At 39.2% G+C, this 20,565-nt stretch overlaps 1 pseudogene; it reads right to left on the bottom strand.

Annotated features, from left to right (window-relative positions):
• Positions 1–10,888: 10,888 nt before the first annotated feature.
• On the bottom strand, positions 10,889–19,186 carry LOC144532840 (small ribosomal subunit protein bS1m pseudogene; annotated as a pseudogene).
• Between the last annotated feature and the right edge of the window lie 1,379 nt (positions 19,187–20,565).

Genomic DNA, 20,565 nt, shown 5'->3' with positions numbered 1-20,565 from the left:
GGTAGACAGCAGAATTCATAGTTCCTTTTATCACGGCAAGTCTTCCAGGTCCTGAAGCAGCAAAACAGCCCCAGACCATCACACTACCACCACCATATTTTACAGTTGGTATAATGTTCTTTTTATGAAATGCAGTGTTCCTTCTCGCCAGATATACTTGGACACACACCTTCCAAAGAGTTCCACTTTTGTCTCATCGGTCCACAGAATGTTGTCCCAAAAGTCTTGGGGATCATCAAGATGTGTTCTGGAGAAATTGAGACAAGCTTTGATGTTCTTTTTGCTCAGCAGTGGTTTTCTCCTTGGAACTCTGCCATGCAGGCCATTTTTTGCCCAGTCTTTTCCTGATGGTGGAGGCATGAACGCTGACCTTAACTGAGGCAAGTGAGGCCTGCAGTTCTTTGGGACGTTGTTGTGGGGTCTTTGTGACCTCTTGGATGAGTCGTCGCTGCGCTCTTGGGGGTAATTTTGGGCGGCCGGCCACTCCTGGGAAGGTTCACCACTGTTCCATGTCTTCGCCATTTGTGGATAATGGCTCTCACTGTGGTTCGCTGGATTCCCAAAGCTTTGGAAATGGCTTTATAACCCTTTCCAGACTGATAGATCTCAATTACTTTCTTTCTCAATTGTTCCTGAATTTCTTTGGGTCTCGGCATGATGTGTAGCTTTTAAGGATCTTCTGGTGGACCTTACTGTGTCAAGCAGCTCCTATTTAAGTGATGCCTTGATTGTGAACAGGTGTGGCAATAATCAGGCCTGGGTGTGGCTAGAGAAATTGAACTCAGGTGTGGACAACCACAGTTATAGTATGTTTTAACAAGGGGGGCAATCACTTTTTTCACACAGGGCCATGATGGTTTGGATTTTTTTTCTCCTTTAATAATAAACACCTTCATTTACAAATTGCATTTTGTGTTTACTTGTGTTGTCCTTGACTTTTGTTTAAATTGGTTTGATGTTCCGAAACACTTAAGTGTGACAAACATGCAAAGGAACAGGAAATGAGGAAGGGGGCAAACACTTTTTTCACACCACTGTATACGTGGATGGAAGTATTTAGCCTACTTGTGTGGATTCGTATACATGTATATGTGCAAATGTGTGTTTTGTCGAAGTCCACATGTAAGGCTGGAATATACACCAGGTAATTGGGTACAGCTTGTGTACTTTGGTATAAAATTAATGTCGGCTATCCACTCTGATTTTACTTCAGGTCTTTCAGTTCTAAATTGGGGTTAAAGTACCAAACTAGTGTTGACGTTGATGTTTTGATTGATATAAGTCTGTACGGCATTAGTGTGCAACAATGACACGCTGCAAAAATCATGCTTTTCATATAAAATTAGACATGCTGCTCGCTATGATGGAATACCTAACCCAAGCAAGTGTCAGCAGCATGTTGCACCAGTTGTTCATCATAAGTTTGAGTGTAGAGTTGACACTACGATGTTGTTTCTAGTTAGTTTCACGTTATACTTGCCACTCTGTTCAAGTCGAATAGTCAAAACATTGTTGCGGAGAGTAACATTTCATTCAGTGAAGCCACAACAGACCAGTGACATAAATTAACAGACTTAATAGACTTATTCCTTAAAGGAGAAAGTAATGTATGCTATTATGTGTGAACTGGGGAACAATAAGTTCTTGATGCATGTCCTTTGCCTCATTAATAATTCAATCGCATTGACGTTATTTTGCTAAGGTGAGGAATGACGCACCACACATAAATATAGTCATAAATAAATATTGCAACAGTCTTTCATCTTGGTGAAAAGATTCAATGCAATGCAGCATGAAATCACAAATGGTAAAGGATGTCTGAGAAGTAAATGTATTCCTGGTGCTCTTCTAACATACTGTACATGTATAGTGTGGGCATCACCAAATGGAGGACCACGGCCTGGACCTGGACCGAGTAACAGTTAAGCGTGATTTATGCTTCTGCGTAAAATCGACGCCGTGGCTACGTACGTAGGTACTTGGAGACACGGTCCTACGCCGAAGCCTGACGTGCACCTCTCGAAAAATGTAAGTACACGTCACGGCGACGCACATCGCTCGGCCGTTTAAAAGTTTCAGTTAATTGTAGACAGGATGATATGATTGCGGGAGTTCGTTCAGCAAGAAGCAGATCCCAGGGTTTCCCGCAGCACAAAAACAAAAAATCTGCCGTGTTACTCGGTCCTGTTTGAGTGGCTGTAATGTACTGTCACATCAACACAGTCTGTAGGAAACAAGGTAACGGCGAGTTGTCAAGATACCACCAATCACAACGGAAAGAGCATTTGCTGGCAGTGACTGTAACTGTTGTTTATTCACATTTAAAGGGATAAATTGCCATTTCACCACCGCGTGTGCGGGTGGCTGGGGGCATGCCCGGGCAGAGACGGGGTGATGGACTTACCGGAGAGTTGGCATATGGCAGGCAGAGAGCATTTATATGTTTCTCTGTCCTGTTCTTCACATCAGTGAGGCTTTCTTCTGTTGTTTCAACGAAGTGAATACATGACGAAGTGACTGGAACTATCCATCACCTCTCGCGCGTGGATTCTCAGCGTCCCGGCTGCTGCCCGGTCTTTGAGACACAGCCGTTGTGTGTTTGTTTTAATCACTACACACGGTTCACAATACACAGTTAGTTAGCATAGTTAACACTACACACAGTGAAATGACGTGTCCTGTTTTTATTTCACGCATACTATGCTTGAGTGAGTGATGCTATAGGCTGAGCTCTGTTATCTCACAGCTGTTTGTTTTGGAGAGCGTGTCACGGAGGAAATGGGAGCAATGCGAGTAAAACTGTTACAGCACATTTTTTTAGTCTAATGAGCTTAACATTGCAACTATTATTATTTAAATTTAAATAATCCCCCCCGGTCAGATGGCAAGCCTACCACCTTGACTAACAAATTTTCTGCGGGAAACCCTGGATCCTGTTGTGTCTTTCACATTTGTGTCTTTTATTTTTATTATGCTCATTTGTATTTAGAGGTTGTACCAGAATAGCTTTACGTGGCTTCATTTTCAAAAAACACCATATATTTGTTGTACTGCACATTGCTGCAGCTCCTCTTTTCACCCTGTGTGTTGAGCTCTCTGTTTTAGCTACAGAGTGAGGCATTACACTTCTGTTCCATCTTTGTTGGGAGTAGCACATGCACAGTACCTTGGTAAGGACTACTAGCCAGTCAGAAGCAGAGTATGGCAGGGCTCGACAAGCAAACTAGTATGATCCAAAACAAACCCGCTTCAGCCAGTAACCTATGGCTTTGGCTCAGCCGTACAACCTAGACTGGAGCAAGATGTTAAGATGAGTGGTAAGTTATTCAAATGTTAACAAATTAGTCTTTCATACTTAACGTTTTAATTATGCACTGTCTCCTGGAAATGGCGATTCAACTATCTGAACTCTTCGGGCCTCCGCTCCAACTAGCTTGGTTTGAGGGCGTGCCACACTAGCAGCTAGGAGAGCATTATAACGTATGTTACAAAGTGACGCAAAGTGAAGCAAAGTGACGCAAAATGACGCGTGTTTGTCACGGAAGTAAAGGCTGAACTACAATAGAGCAGTTTTCTGTTTCTTCTTCTTCTTCTTCTTCTTCTTCTTTGGGCTGGACATTGGGCTTTTTTACTTTGTAAACCTATTACATGCACAAAAATATATAACACAATAAAGGAAAGGGAAAAAGCCAAAAAGCATAATATGGCCACTTTAATTTATTCAGGGATTAAAGAGTATTATATATTTATATATTCAAATATATTTTGAGAAACTGCCAGATCTATGTCCCACAAAGTTTCAAGAGATAATTGTTCTGTTCCTGACAAAATCAAAAACAGGAAGCAACAGTTTTACAGTTATTTGAGATGGATGTGTATACCTGCTGAAGCCTACAGGTCACTTGGGAACAGATGAAAGTAGGCCAACCATCGCTAGTTGTACCTAAATCTGACTACTGAAGCTTTAAAAAAAAAGAAAAGAAAAAAAAGATGCACAATGTGAAAGGATTATTTCTGCCATGCCACAGGAGAACTGCTGTATGAAAACAATTAGTCTCATTTCTGCAGGTTTGATTAACACTCTACACAATGTTTAAGCCCTGAGGGCTTAAGGCCACAGGAGACGGCGCTAATTAAAACATATATCCTCGGCCTTCCATTGCTGGCTAATTAAAACATATAGCACCTTCAATCGTCAAAAATAGCTAATTAAATCATATAATACTTTCCGTGTTGATTGCTGCCTAATTAGAACATATTACCTTCAGTCGTCATTGCTGGCTAATTAAAACATATACCTCTGTTCTTCATATTTGGGTGCTCATAAGGAATACTGAAGCTTTTCTTGGCTCGTATAACCCAGCGCCTCTGAACCTTTTTTCTCCATTTAGAAAATTTTAATCTGTGTAAAAGGTAAAGGCTGTGCTGAAAGGAGAAGGAAGAGCCACCAGTGCTGCTGTCAAGGAATTGATGTTAATGGAAATCTTTTAACGTATTTATGGAGTTCTGCTGGAGATACCTTTCATTTAAAAGTTGATTTGAAAGAAAAAATGTAAGGCAGTCTTATATATAAATATAACCAGTCATCCAATGCATCTGGATAATATCACTGATGCTGGGTCAGTGTAAATTGCATGCCCATTTCAGACAAAAATACAGTATTTGCAAAGACATATTTATTCTCCTAGCATTAGGATTACTTGTACAGGATTAAGACAAACAGAACTAAATAAAGATGCTAAGATTTGGTTCACAACCCATCCAAAAATGGTTAGTTTGAATAACATGAGTATATCATTTGTACAATAACTAATTTGCTTCAACAGTTGATCATCACCAGGGATACACTGTTATATCTAACTGAAAAGCAAGCTAATACCTAAAGCAAGATTCAATTTGTAAAAGTAAAGACATCATTTAATGAAACATAAAAAAAAAAGTTGTTTAGCTCTTCACTAGCAAGTTGGAATTAAGTGGAAATCCAGTTAGCGTTTTACCTAACACCTCTGTTTCTGCATCTACTGGTCTAAATCTCGTTTCCTAACCAGCATGTGTGAAGAAACCTTATGCCATGTGTAGGTGTCGTTGAGCAAGCCACCGAACACGTTACAACGCTGATAAAAGCAACTTCATGGTTTCAGCACAATTCATCAGTTGACATGAGACCTACTTTTTTGGCAAAAATGCTTTAAAAAAGGTCATCGGTATTTACTAGTCATGTAAACTCCCACAGTAAGACATTAGCAGGTGTCTTGAAAGGGCCTTCTAATTATACAAATGTCCCAGTGTAATCTGTCTGTACACAAGAACACCTGGGAAATGTGTCTAATATTGTGGGACTGCTTAAATCACTGAGATACTGTGGCTTCCTCCCAGTACAAACACCTTGAATTATTCATTGAATTTTTGCGTTTAATGCCTCTAATGGTAATTCTGTCCTCGATTTATCATTTCTGTTTGTTTTTCCGGCTGAAGAAATTCATATGCACTGTATTGATATTAAATGGCTAAGCGTATATGATTATCTTGATTCTTTTAGTTGGCTGGAGGGCTTTAGTTCTGCGACTCTGCTCCCCATTCATCAGTTAATCACAGGCTGTAAATCACAGCAGTTCATTCTAATATCAACACCACACTCATGCAAAATAGAGAAGGACTGTGTACGCAGAGCCTCTAATGCCCTTGGTAGTCACATGCCTCTTATTACTCTAGATTCACACAAGAGCAAAAAAGCAGATTTAACAAAATATGTAAAATATAATTATTTATAAAACAGCGCCATGCCAAAATATATATTGTAAAAATGACAGACGGAAAAGAAATTATATGAACACTTTCCATTTCTATACTGAAAGCTCATTAGTCATTGAGTCAGAACTAAACAGGGAGAAGCAGTGTTCAGGTTTTATGCACCACATATCTGGCACAACCCAGAAAACTGCAGGTCCTCTGCAACTCTCAGTTCTTTTAAATCAAGGCTGAAGACCTCTCTTATTGATGCTGCCTTTCTTTAAATAATTGTACATTTCTTATTTTGTAATCAGTAGTTCTTATTGTTTTTTAACAAGAAGAAAAGACAAAACAACAAATAGCCAGCAACACAAGGCCATAAGAAAACCGAGACAAGATACACAGATTAGATTCAACTTTATTGTCATTGTGCAGTGTACAAGTTCAAAGACAGCGAAACGCAGTTTGCGTCCAACCAGAAGTGCAATGCGATATTCAAGTATAGACAGGTGGTGCATAGGCAGGACAAGAAATATATTGCAGTGTTATAAGAGCAGAATAAATATGGCTATGCAATATGAACAATGTATGAACAACATATATATGAATATAGATATATGCAGGCCTCAGTGGGTTAATTATCACCGGGATGCAGAGTTAGAGTTCAGTAGGGTGACAGCCGCAGGAAAGAAGCTTCCTCTGAACCTGCTGGTACGGGTGCGGAGAGACCTGAGATGCCTCCCGGATGGGAGTAGGGTGAACAGGCTGTGGTTGGGGTGAGAACAGTCTTTGATGATGCTGCGCGCCTTACACAAGCATCGCTTGCCCTGGATGGTCTTGATGGAGGGGAGTGAGGAACCAGTGATGCGTTGGACAGTTTTCACCACCCTCTGCAGTGCTTGGGCAGAACAGTTGCCATACTAAACTGTAGGGCTGAACGATTAATTGCATTTGCAATAATATCGCGATATGTTAAAACGCAATTTCCTAATCGCAAAGGTTGCTATTTGGTCACATGACTCGCGAGAGCAACTCAGTCTGCACTCCGCAGAGAAAGCATCAACTTAGCACGCTAACGCTAAGCCGTACCGTGATCAGATTTCTGTCATTCAAACAACTCTGAGTTGTAGTTTAAAACTTTTACAGCCATTTTAATAAAATGAAGGGTTTTATTCGGGCTTGAGTCCATAAATGCAGTTAATGAATACAGGCACGCAGAACTGAAGGCTCGGTTAGCAACGATTAGCTCTGATTAGCGGTTAGCTCCAGTTAGCTAGCTCCGTTACAAAGCTATGGAGTGGAGGAGACTGCCGTGGAGAGGGGTAACAACCAGACTCTGATAAATGACGTTCGGGGAGCCTTCATAGCAGCGTGGCTGCGTTGTTTCAACGGTTTTATTAGTACAGTAAACACACACTGTAAACACAGTAAACACCCAAACTGATTACTGCATAATTTTATAGTAGTTTTTGTTGATTAAAACATTTTTTCCCAGAATTTAGAAATCATGGTTGTTTTTCCCAACCGTCTGAGGTCTAATCCATTTTTTTTCCCCATCTTTGTTTCGCCTAGTCTCCTTGTGTAATAATGCTTGTGTAACCTTAACCCTGTTATGCACTGTCAAGGTATAGACATCTTTTTTTTTCAGGACAACCTGGGCTTTCAGTATATGTATGCTGCAGGGATGTTACAAGAATGTATAAATTGTTATATGACTATAAAGACAAAAGACTAAACGGAAATGAAATCTCACTGAAATGTATTGAAATCACACAGAGAACTTTAAAAACTCATGGCTTTTGAAAATTGTTCTCCCAAGTCTTGGCAATCAGGGGAAACATAAATAAACTCTAACAAAAATATAAAAATCTTTTTTTTTTTTTTAACAGAAAAGTCCATACAAAGCGGAGATTAAGTAAGGTGATTTTTGGATATTATTTATTTATGTTACAAAGTCACTGTAATTCCATGATGGATTAAAAATGCTTCTGGTTGGCCTACAATTGTTAGAGGACCTCGTTGAAAGGGCGCATTTCTCTGCTTCTAAACAACAAAAAGTAAGTCTCTACACTGTATTGATCTGGCGATATTAAATATGACATATAAAGTATGTATTGTCCTGTCGCCGACAGTGTTGCCTTTAGAGGATCTGATTCACTAAATACAATGAATGTACATAAAATCTGACTTAGTTGAAGCTGCATTTGCTCTTGCATAATTCCCAAATCGGCTAATGAATTGATTGCAATGTTCAAACGGTAAAGAGCCCAATATTTTGAATTGCCTACACAAGTTCTGTCCATTAATACAAAAGTGGTCCATATGTTGAGTAATGCCCGTTTCCAATATCTCCATAACCCAATTGTATTAATCGTACAATGGTCTGAATGTTAAAGTAAAGGTGTGGAGACCAAGGCCTTCTTTGGAATTACATGTCAAATACGTTAAGCATAAGAATGTTAATAATTAACCGCTAACCGACCAGAATTTTGACCGATTAATAATAATTGTTGAACAGTTTTAAATAATATGATTAATCTTTTTTTTAAGTAATTAAAGTTTGTTGGATGGTAAACGAAAAACAGGCTATGTATTCTATTTCTAAACTGCAAGTTAACTTACGAGTGCTAACTTTGCACTAGCAAGTTGCGTTTTAAGATAATTTTTTCTGCTAAGTTTGTGGCTGTCTGCTGGACGGCACTCACAGCGGAGAGCTACATGACACATGCCACTCTTCCGATGAGTCGGTTATCGGTCAAATAATTTTTTTTTTTATTGATTTCGGTTTCATGGCATTAAAGCTATAGTGCGTAGTTTCTATCGCCCCCATGACAAATTCTAAGTAATGACAACAAAACTGTCAGCGCGTCCACATGATACAGCCTTCCGTGATGGCGCACGCGCCCCCACCCCTCCTCCACGCAGTTGCTAGTATGCAAAGATGACGCGGAGGATAAAAAAAAAATGATGGACTCTTCAGAAGAGGTGATTATCTTCACACGAGCTTAAGCGCGGGAAAGTGACTGGACGACACAATCTTCTGAACATAGAGAAATACAGAGAGAGTTGTGTGGAGCTGATAGTCTTCATAGTATTAGCTTTGTAGCAACTCATTTGGCAACGGCTTGAATGTAACGGACGTTCATTAATATCAAAATGTTACGCACTAAAGCTTTAAGTATGCTTTAGTTGGTCCCACAAGGAAAGTCCTACTGGTCTTACTTTCATCACTACACTTCTCAAAGACAGAGTACGAGGCAGCGGCGCAGCAAGAATTAAAGACATTGTATATCTTAAACAGCATCAAGACATTGACAGAGTGAGGGTGAGGCCTCATGTACGTGAAGAGTCAATAATTTAATGTAAGTCGCTATGATTGAATGATTAAATCATTTTGCATTCTAGATATATGTTGCGTACCTCAAGATCTTGTCACAGATACCTGAGGGAACCAAGCCCCCCCCTCTCACTCTCTCTCTGGGTTTAATTAAAACAGACCACTGCAGTGTACAGATGAATGCATGCCTTTATAAAGTAGCCAAATATAATTATTATGAAGAACAAAAAAAAAGCTTGATTTTTATATTGATGACCTCGACAATTTTTAGATGTTAATGGATTTTATGGGCCCTAGGTTATGAAACTGACGCAGCACATCATTAGTCAGGTAAACTTTTTCAGTTAAAAGGTAATCAAAAAAAGGTCAAAACTGCAGTTACGTGGTTTTCATTTGAGGCAACAATGTACCATTTTATAAAAGGTCACCCTTGCTAATGAGGATAATTAGCATAATCTGGTGTCTTCAGAAGCACATCTTATGTCCCCTTTAAGAGCTACCACTGGTAACAGGGTTAATTAAAAGCCAGGGCCTCAGTGTTATAGGCAGCAGCAGCTCAAGGACAACCAATCATCATCACTGATGTTTGTGAGATGATGAGGAGGAGCTTTGGGAATCATGTTTTTATTTATTGTAACTACTGTGTTTCCATTAAAAGTATCAGGTCCAGTCAGACACTTTTTTATGGGCTGAAATATGTGCCACCAGAAACTGAATTTGAATAATTTATATTTCAATTTGAATTGCTAAACTTGAATAATTGCATTGAAAAACTGAATTTGAATCACATCATTTTAAATTGTATTGTTTAATTTGAATAATTGCATTGAAAAACTGAATCTGAATAGTATAATTTGAAATTGAATTTATTCATTTGGAATGAAGTCCAATTAAATTTGATCCTCACTGAAAATTCAACTCTGTATATATCTTCACATTCAGTTCTCACAATTCAGATTCAAATTACTGTGACAGACATCTGGGTACTTGGAGGAAGAAGGAAGAGCAATCGAGCGTAGATCGATAGGTAGAGTTCAGTGGCGCAGATACACAGGACTCCTCTTCGGCCAATCAGCACCTACGTTTTGGAGCACAGCCTCGCCCTGACCCAGAGACTCATAGATAATATAATCTACCTGTTCACAATGTTCAAAATGTAATGTCTGGTGTTAGTAGGCCTAGGTTTATTAGTGACATTCTCCCACTTAAGTCAACTTAAAATGAACTATCGCTACTTACCTTAGCCTAGCCTACTGCATGCAAAATGGTGTGACTATCCATTTGAAAATACATGTTAATTAATTTAAACATTTGAATTGTATTGGTTTACTTTGTACATCAGCAAGCCTGCAATACAATGTGATGTAAGAGCCAGTCCCCTGAGTTTATACAAGATGTTTCCACATTAAAAGGCAAAATAGTAAATTATTATTTGAGTCTATTTTTAATCAACTCTAATATCTGATAGTTTGTCTCCTTCCTTAGAGCGTTTATATAAATATTAAAGTTAGTTTTGTTTGTGATTTAAAAGTGTAGCTTTATCATCATGTGCAGTAACAAACAAAACAAAGAGACTAATTAATGTGGTAATACAAAGAATATTTATTACAATCAGTTCACAGATCTGAGTCCAAACAGAAACTTCTGAACTAAGAGGTTCTGCTTCAAAGTGAGGTTTAAACAGACTGAAATGTCCAGGTTCACCCCTCCACAATTTATTCATTTATTTCTGCATGTAGTTATTTATTTAACGAGACTTAAAGTCATGTTTCGTCGTCCACAGTCCGAGTCCCGCCAGACTCCCTTTAGGAAACCTGTGATTTAAACTTCAGCAGGCTGTGACAGTCCGCTCCGCTGAGTCCTGGTTCTAGTTCTCCCGGGTAGTACGGCCTTGGCCTCCAGCTGCGTGGTGTCGGTTTTGGCTCCCAAGAAGCGAGCAGTGAGCTCCAGATCCTGCAGCCGCAGACGGACTCTGCCGTCCCGCTTTAGCTTCTCTCCGTCCGCCGGCCGGCAAACGCAGTGGAACTTCCAGCCGAAATCTACGTGCAGGTCGTCCTGGACTACGTGGAAGATCCTGCCGATTACCACTCTGTCTTTGGCCAGTCCCATATGGATCAGCGGGAACCGGCGCAGCAGCGAGGTGAAGCGGTGTTCCTGCCCGGGGGAAGAGACGCTGCCGCCAGCCACCGAACTCTCCACCTCCCGCTGCCGCTGGAGCTCAGATTGCAGGTCCAAGGCGGCATATATATCATGAAACACATTCTCACCTGTGAACTGTTATCCCTTGCCGTTTGTTTTTTTTCATTTCTTTCGTTCGAACATCCATAAACAGCACAACAGTCTGGCATCTTTAGTGCTAATCCTGCGCCACGGAACTCGATCTACGCTCGATTGCTCTTCCTTCTTCCTCCAAGTACCCGGATGTCTGTCACAGTAATTTGAATCTGAATTGTGAGAACTGAATGTGAAGATATATACAGAGTTGAATTTTCAGTGAGGATCAAATTTAATTGGACTTCATTCCAAACGAATAAATTCAATTTCAAATTATACTATTCAGATTCAGTTTTTCAATGCAATTATTCAAGTTTAGCAATTCAAATTGAAATATAAATTATTCAAATTCTGTTTCTGGTGGCACATATTTCAGCCCATACTTCTTACTGTCTATGGCATGGCACTACTGTAAAGAAACTTTTATACTTGAAACATTTTCTTTAGTTGATGTATATGTGCCTTATACTGGAAGTATCTTCTTTATTCAATCTATTATTCAATCTAATCTATTATTGTGCTTTCATTTTGCACTTTATTATGTTGTCATTTGAAGTATCTGTGCACTACACTTGGAAGAAATTTTCTTCATTTAAAATAGCCATGCCTAATACTGGAAGTATTTCCCTAAGTATCCATTCCTTTATTAACAAGTTTTCATTTCATTAAGAGAACAAAATGTTTAAAACCAAATGCAGTACATTACGTTGCAGGTAAGACACTTTATGTTTGAAATATGTTTTTATTTAAAGTATCTGTGCATCTTTGCCTAATACTGAAAGTATTTTCAGTACAGTGTCTGTTCCTTAACTAAAAAGACACCACTTTTTCATGTTCTCTGCATCTTGGCTGGCATTTAAGAACCAAGGACTTAAACTAACTAAGTGTAGTGCCTTTTAGAATGGTTGGCACTAAAGGAAAGAAACCCAATACTTTAAGCTTTTTCTTTGTTAAAGTCTCTGCAACTAGTGTACTTGAATTGTATTTATCTGCAACATTATGTTGTATAATTACAGTTTTGCACAATAAATGTTCTCAAAACTACATTTCTCTTTAAAAAAATAAATACATTTAGCAGTTTGGCTTTCCTTAGGGTCTATGTAACCTGTTCTGAAATGGTTCTATTATAATTTATATATCGTGATATATATATCGTTATCGCAAGAGGCTGCAATGTATATCGCAATATGGATTTTAGGCCATATCGCCCATATCACCCATCCCTACTCAAGCATATGCAGAGCAATGTTGTATGCAGTAGAGCCAATCCACCTCTAAACAGTTCAAAACAGAGCAGTCTACTTTCATCTAACAGACAAGCAATGTACACATATTTGAAAGAGAAGAGAAGTAGGTCATTTATGTCAAATTGAAACAACCATCACTCAACAGAGGATGCAACCTAACACACCACTTATCAGCCACTTACAATGCTGTCCTCACATCCCTTTCCAGGCAGTTAGGGACTCATTCATACCTTGACTCCAATGACTGTTGCATGACAGCCAGCTGGACCAACATCTTCAAGAATCTATAGCAAAGCCAGCTGCCTTTGACTTCGCACTCCTAACTAATGTCATGACTGGAAAACTTTACAGAGTTCACAAAAATTTTAAATTCTGATTAGTGGCATATTCCAGAATATTTTATAAATTGACTGCAAGCACAACCTGAAAAATGCTCTTCAGATCAAGTTTAAGTTAAATATGAGATGTTTCTACATCCATCTCTATGCCTTTGTCTCCCTTAAACTTCCCTGTATCTCTACTCACAAAAATTGAAATAAAAATGTCTACACAATTATTATTATTTTTTTATCCAGAGAGACATCAATTTTGCTTTTTTCACACACACACATTTGTTTCCCATATGTTCTGTATGCTCCCATGCCAGATTATAGTTCTCTCATCTTTTCTTCCTGTCTTTGTATGCACAAACAGACACAGATGTCGCTCACATGTCTAACAAATCATTGACTGATGATTATACACAACGTAGTTTTTTTTCCCTACATATTTTACCGATCTCTCATTGTGTCTCATCTCTTGATCATTTCCAGCACTGTCCCATCTGGACAAGCCAGGGAACATCAAACAGACACATACATCTGGCCTTGTCATGTTGACATCTGTAGAGTGAGTGTGCGTGTGTGTAGTTTTGATTTATTGCATGTGCTGAATCTATCACACTTTCAACTCACACATTATGTAGAGGCACACACCCACACAGAACACGTGATGTGAACATTTTAATACTGAATTGGAGTTGGGAGAAAAAAGGAACAGCCCAAAGTCTAGCAAGAAAACAAATCCCATGAATGGCAAGAAAACTTTCAACAACAGGATGACATCCGCTCCACACAGAGAGGTTTACAGATTTTAAATTTGGGAGATAACATGACTGGTGTCGGATAGGTACTCGGCATCAGCAGAAACCCTGACTGTGGGTGTCATTGTTGGTATTTGGGGAAAAAAAATCTCCAACACACACAACTGGAGATGGAAACAGGAGTTTTAACTCCTTTCAATGTCTCTACGTGTTTCTGTGTGTTTGAGTTTTAACAAAATGTGTATACAGTCAAGCAAATCACTTGCATTATTTAAATAAATATAACATCACAATCACTCAAATGACTTTAGCTCCACATAAGGCTAACTTCTTTGGCTATTTGAGTCGATGTTGATAGAATTGCCAAGAATATAGACTAAGGCAGCAAAGAAAATACCTTTATTAGACACGCGGCAACCAGATCGCAATCCACACTGTCCTTTTTAAGATGACAAGCGGAAATGACTCAGTAAATGAAAACCTTATATGTACCTATATGTGTTGCCTTTTTTCCTCTTTGCTCTCACTCCTGGCTGCCTGCTGCTTCCAGTCCAGCAGATTTGGTTTGAAACTACACCATCAATGGCTTTAATTAAAAACAAACCAATTTAATTCTCTCCTCACACACAAGATCGGTTGGCTAAAATAAAGTGCACATTCTGTTCTCGTTCCTACTCAACGTTTCCCTGTCTGCCCCGCACTTTTCTTTTCTTAGCTTATATACAAATTGAATATTTCTGTCATTGGTGCCAGTGAATAAAGGGCCTCTCCCACAGCAAAGCATGTCAGGCTCTCTGTTGTGGCTTTCAAAGTTACTGCCAGTTGTAAAAGCCAAACAGCCTTGTTATTGCTGCGTTCCTCAGAAGAAACAACATTTATGAAGGTGGATTCATGAAGTGGCCGAGCTAAGATGACTCCCGTTGTTGTGTCCTCTGTCTTATTTTATTGCATGGTCAGTTTTTCATTATTTGGTGGTTGGGATGTCACGAGAACCGATGCTTCGGTACCAAGTCGGTGCATGTTCTTTTTTGTAATGTGTTTAATAAAGTAGTGTATGTTTAAGTATCGAGAATCATGGAATTTCACTTGAACTGGTATATAGATACTACATTTCTGGTATCATGACATCCCTATTTGGTAGTATATAGTAAAGTGTAGTAGGTAAGATGTAGACAAAAGCAAACATGTTTAATACATGTTGATAAATCAAATTGCCTCAATTTGCATATACTGAAGTGCCAAAAGTAAGTTGAAACAACAGATATTTCATTGTTGCAATGTGAATAGAAAGAGCCTATGAAAATACATTTCTGGGTGTGAATCTTGATTACAAAATCTGCTGGCAACCCCATATTAAACATGTTAGTGCTAGCACAGAGTATTGGAGTAATTGGGAAAGCAAGGCATGTTTTGAACAAGAAAGCACTTTATATTCTGTATTAAATTCTGTCTCATAACCTTTCCAGGCAGAGGAGTCCTTTAACTTTGTGCCTCCATAGTTGATAGGAGACGTAGCAGCTGTATGATAAGACAGTGCTGCTCAGCCTGCCAAGGCCATAGGGAAAGTAAACACATAACACATTTTGTCTGTGCTGAGATATTTTGGCGTCCGCAATATCTTTGTTTATACGTTGAAGGTTCACCTAAAGTTAACATCCCCAGCATGAGTTTAAATACACCTTCATGAAGACGGGAACGTCAGAGAGTTGGAACGGCACGACACGATAACACACCGTGGTTAAACTCTACTGCCTGCCTAAATTCTCCTTGAGTGTTCATTAAATGCTCCTGTGTAATTCATCAAGGTCTTCTTCACGCGTTTGAAATGAGCTGCTCCTGAACACGCTTGTGTTACCATATTTAAATTACCGTGTTGAAGTATGGGGCAACACCTACAAAGCCATCTTAGAATCACTAAGCACACTACAAAAAAAGTTTGTATAGTAAATAATGTTGGATATAACAAGCACACCTATATACAGTATTTAAAGTTACACATGAAGTTCAAAGATCTGGTAGAATTTAAGACTGCACAAATCATTTATAAAGCAAAAAATAAACAGCTGCCTGGAACTGTTCACAGATAGAAAGGTGTGGGTTATAACTTCAGAGGGAACTTGAAAAGCAGTACGCTCGGACAAAGCTCAAAAGTATGCATGTTATTATGTTGATTTGTGGGGTGGTTTTGTGTAATAGTCTGGACAAATCGATGTGTAAATTAGGGCTGTGACGAATACCCATGTTGTTCACAACGTAGGGTGAACCCTATGCTGAGTCACAGCTGGAGTTTCCTCAAGAAGCAAGGCCAGACCGCTGACAGCAAACAAACTAAATTCTATTCATCCATGTTACAGCTATCTTTTATATTAAAGTCTGCTTTAATAACAATAATGATACCTAAGTTAGGCTTTCTAAAATAAGGGATATTTTTTTCCATGACATTTAAAATAGTTCATTTGTATTTCCCTGCTGTACATATACCACCATGGAACTATAAACATGATAAAGATCCAACAATTATGCTAATTATAACATGCTAAAGGCTTTCTGTTTAAACTATTGTCAGTAAAATGCAATGTCACTTCTGTATGCATATTCACAATATACATATACAATTGGGTTGCCAAATAATAAACAAGATTTTGTGGTTGATAAATAATATTGCATAATGTAATCTGACAAATTCCCATCTGTCCGATACAGATTGTTCCGATATATGGATTTTTTGTTTGTTTGTTTTGAGGGTTGGGGAAATTATGTAAGCTTCCCAGAAGAGTGGAAGAAATTGTTTCAGAACTTAAATGTGTAAAAGGCATTCGAGACCTTCGGTCATCAATTGCAATCATATTAATTAGCTTTTAGTGAGGAAAAAAAGTTAAGATTCACGGTGGTTCATGTCTCAGACATCCGACACTTACTGTCAGCAATGACGCTCTTGAGAATATGATAGTAGCAGATAAAATAATTTTTGAATCATACTAGCAATGGAGAACATGTAGAGGGAGCACAGGCTAGGGACTAGAAATGAGCCCTGAGGGACCCCCCACAAGGGACGTCTGCTGAGGAAGATGAGGAATTGCCTATTTTCACTGAAAATGTTCTGTTTGACAGATAGGATCTGAGCCAACTCATGCTGAACCGGAGATACCTACCTACTGTTCAAGGCAACCAATTGACACTGCATGACTAATTCTGTCAAATACTGCAATGAAGTCCCACTAGGGAATAACTAACTTCACACTCCTTAATCTATTGTAAAAAGATCTTTTATGAGGATATGCTGTAGAAATTGATACCGAACCTGTGATGGGTTGTTGCCCAAACAAGATAAAAGGGTATTAACAGCTTTTTCTACAATAATATAATTAGATTCTAGAGATACTTTAGGCCGGTTCTTAAAAATGAGGGACAAAGAAGGGTCTCCCTTGTAGAGAACGATGTTATTATAATACCGCATTAACTTATTTTCTGGCCACTTGGGGACAGTGTATCAAACTGTAAACCTAACATTGACATATCACATCATAAAACTGTTATGGCGAACATGTTAGCAAACACTTGCGTATTTACCAGTGTTTGGAATAACGCCGTTTAAAAGAACGGCGTTAGGTAACGACGTTATTTTTTCAGTAACGGGGTAATCTAACTAATTACTTTTCCCGTCGTTACAACGCCGTTAACGTTATTGGACGTTAAATGCGGTGCGTTACTATGCATTGACTGAATAGGCTAAACTGTGTAATCCGAACGCACCCCTGGCTCACAGCTACTGAGGAGGTGGGTTAATAACGAGGTGAGCGATTATGATTGGCTAAGGCAGAGTCATGTTTCATGGTAGCCAATCAGAGCCAGTGTTTTTACACACATGCCAGCACACGCGCCACACACACACACACACACGCACACGCACACACACACACACACACACACATACACACACACACACACACACACAACAGCTAAACAGAGATTCGATGAAATGAAATTCTTTGACATATAGCAACTTTTTTTTAACAGTAACGCAAATAGTAACTTTCCCTGGTAACGAGTTACTTTTATTATAGAGTAATTCAGTTACTAACTCAATTACTTTTTGGAACAAGTAGTGAGTAACTATAACTAATTACTTTTTTAAAGTAACGTTCGCAACACTGGTATTTACACATCAAGTAGACACAAAAAAACATTGCCATTCATTTAGAGTCTATATAGAGTCTAATAGCTCTGGCCACAGGGGGTAAATAAGACCAATATTCACTCTCCTGTCAGCTCTGTTTTGGTCAACTTCTGAAAAAAATATTTGGCTTTTTTAAGCTAAATGCTTCACAATGTTCACCAGTTAGTCACCTACTTTGTTGGCCTGCTGTTTACTGCTATGCACGTTGTGTATGGTTGGTTGATGTTAGCATTTTCACTGGAACAGCTGCCTGTTGTCGCTGGAAACAACACTGATGAGAGCAGAAGAGGGAAGCAAAACAGCTAAGTTGCTGAAAAAAACTAAACATAAAATCAAGCAGATGGTATAATACGGTCATGTTGCATTTCTTAGACAAGTCTATATACAGTACACATATACACTACAACTATAAGAACCTTTACAATAGTTGCATGACCTTTCACAAAATGTCCTATATATAAGGGGTCTGTGTTTTTTCTTAAGGCAATAGGGTAACATTTTTAACTAGCAGATATCACCATGAAACTCTCCCAGTTGATTACTTACATTAAGATGAGAAGAAAATGTATTATAAGTTTTCTGTAATTTAATGTTTAAATATGCAAATTATGCATTATGTAATTAAATATGCGCTAATTTGCATAGATTTTAAAAAACGAAATCTGAGTATTGGATAAAGCCAGGTTCAAAATAATTTTTTCATTGTGTTCACATATTAGATGGGGAAAAAATTACAGAGGGATTTATGGATATCTACTTTTATTATCTTGTCAATAGCCTTAAAAAATAGATTTTCGCCATGTTTTTTGGAATAAAATGTTATATAAATCAGGCTAGGAATAATATATTTACAAATCCCTCTGTAAATGTCTTCCTAATATAACTATGTACAAGACTGGAAAGTTTGTTGTATATAGGTGCTACTGAAGTGGAGATTTCGGACAAAAAAGTCATTTTGAGAAAACGGGCTTTAAAGATTTATATTGTAAAACACAGACACAAACTTATCATCAGAACTGCAACTCTAGTCTTCTATGTCCATCGGAACACACAATGTCCACACAGAACACAAAGTTCACCCATGAGGGTTGAAAGCCCAGCTCTCCATGCCTGCACCATATGTAGGCCCCTCAGCCCTCTTTTTCTGATGCCTTTTCAGCTTTTTAGCTGTGCTCAGTCTTTCTGCAACATTTTGCACTCTCAGACTGGATGGCTTTTGTGATCCTCAGCATGTCTGTTTCCCTGATGGTGGTGACGGTAACAACAGTGCTTTCCAGCCGAAGCTTATCCATGATGGCAAGCATGGCAGAGGCCCCCTCATTAAAAGTTGAAATGGCCATACCTGCGGCTGCCTCAACCCTACTCTTACCCACAAATACTGTTTTTGGACAGCGAGCCCATATGACAGAGTTGAGGCTAGAGATGTTCCAATAAAGATACCAGTATTGGTATTGGCTCCGATACTGCCTATCGGTATCGGGAAGTACTGGAGTTTATGCACCGATCCGATACCATGTAATAAAGCCCTAAAGAAAATCTACGTTATAGTAGTTTATTTATGTTCTTTTTCCGTTATAGCTGACTGTCAAACTGGATAATAAAAGAAAGTTCTGGGGCGTTCATTGTTCATGTTTCACAAAGAGTTTAACCTGAGCCAGACCGACAACAAAGATAGAAATCATATCACATCCATACAGGGATAGTAGTATACAGCTGTTAAAACATAATAACATATATGACACATTGGTATCTGATCGGTACTCTGTATCGGCCGATACGCAAGTTCAGGTATCGGAATCGGTATCGGGAAGCAAAAAATGGTATCGGACCATTTCTAGTTGAGGCACTCATTCGCATTTTGAGTGCCACCATACTGCATGCGCTGCAGCAGGCAGTCACTTGACATGCAGTGGTACACAGGTATCAGCTTCTGGCCCACCTCCCGAGACAAAAGGTTTCCTGCATGGAGCCTGTGGCTCTCTGGAGTTTCTCCATTTTCCTCCGCTCTCTTATACCAACACCAGGACAGGTTGCACCTGGTGTGCAAGGGGACTTCATCACAGGAAATGCTGTGGAGGAGACCAGCCCAGATCTCATTTTTCATTTTGTCTAGGGAACCCTGGTTATTTACAATTGCCCCCCTGTAATAATTTTGTAATGTTTTACATTTTTTGGCCGTTAATTTTCCCAGACCCTTCCCCCCCAAATTGCGTTCAGCACTTAATTTGCGTAGTGCTGTGCCCGTACGCTTATGGGCATGGTTGATACATTCAAATTTCTCTACCTCATGCCCAGGGTATGGGTTGAGGGATACCACCTCCCTGAATGCAGCACTGTCCCCATCTGACCGCATCTGAATGTAGCTCAGCTGGTGGCGACTCACGGACCTGGCCCACATCCTCTTCGCTGCCTCCTGCTCCATAGCCTTGCTTGAGCCCCTAAAATGTTGTGCACAGTCATGTGTTTCTCTCCAGCTGTCAATTTCCTCATCTGTAATCTTTCCTTCATGCCTGGCAGCTTCTTTAAGGGCAAACGCATGGCAACAGGAGGATAGAACCTCAAAGTCGATCACCAGTCCTGTAAAAATATCGATGCACGCCCCGATCCCATAGTGTGATGTGAACCCTCTTTTCTGCCAAGTGCCATCAAAAGACACTCTGATATTTATGACTGCATCTGCATTCTCTCTCAGCAACTCTGCCACATCTGCATCAATATC

This window comes from Sander vitreus, chromosome 17, assembly GCF_031162955.1.
Source record: "Sander vitreus isolate 19-12246 chromosome 17, sanVit1, whole genome shotgun sequence".
Lineage (NCBI taxonomy): Eukaryota > Metazoa > Chordata > Actinopteri > Perciformes > Percidae > Sander > Sander vitreus.
Note: the sequence above shows the minus strand (reverse complement) of the source record. Positions and strands in the feature narration are given on the sequence as shown.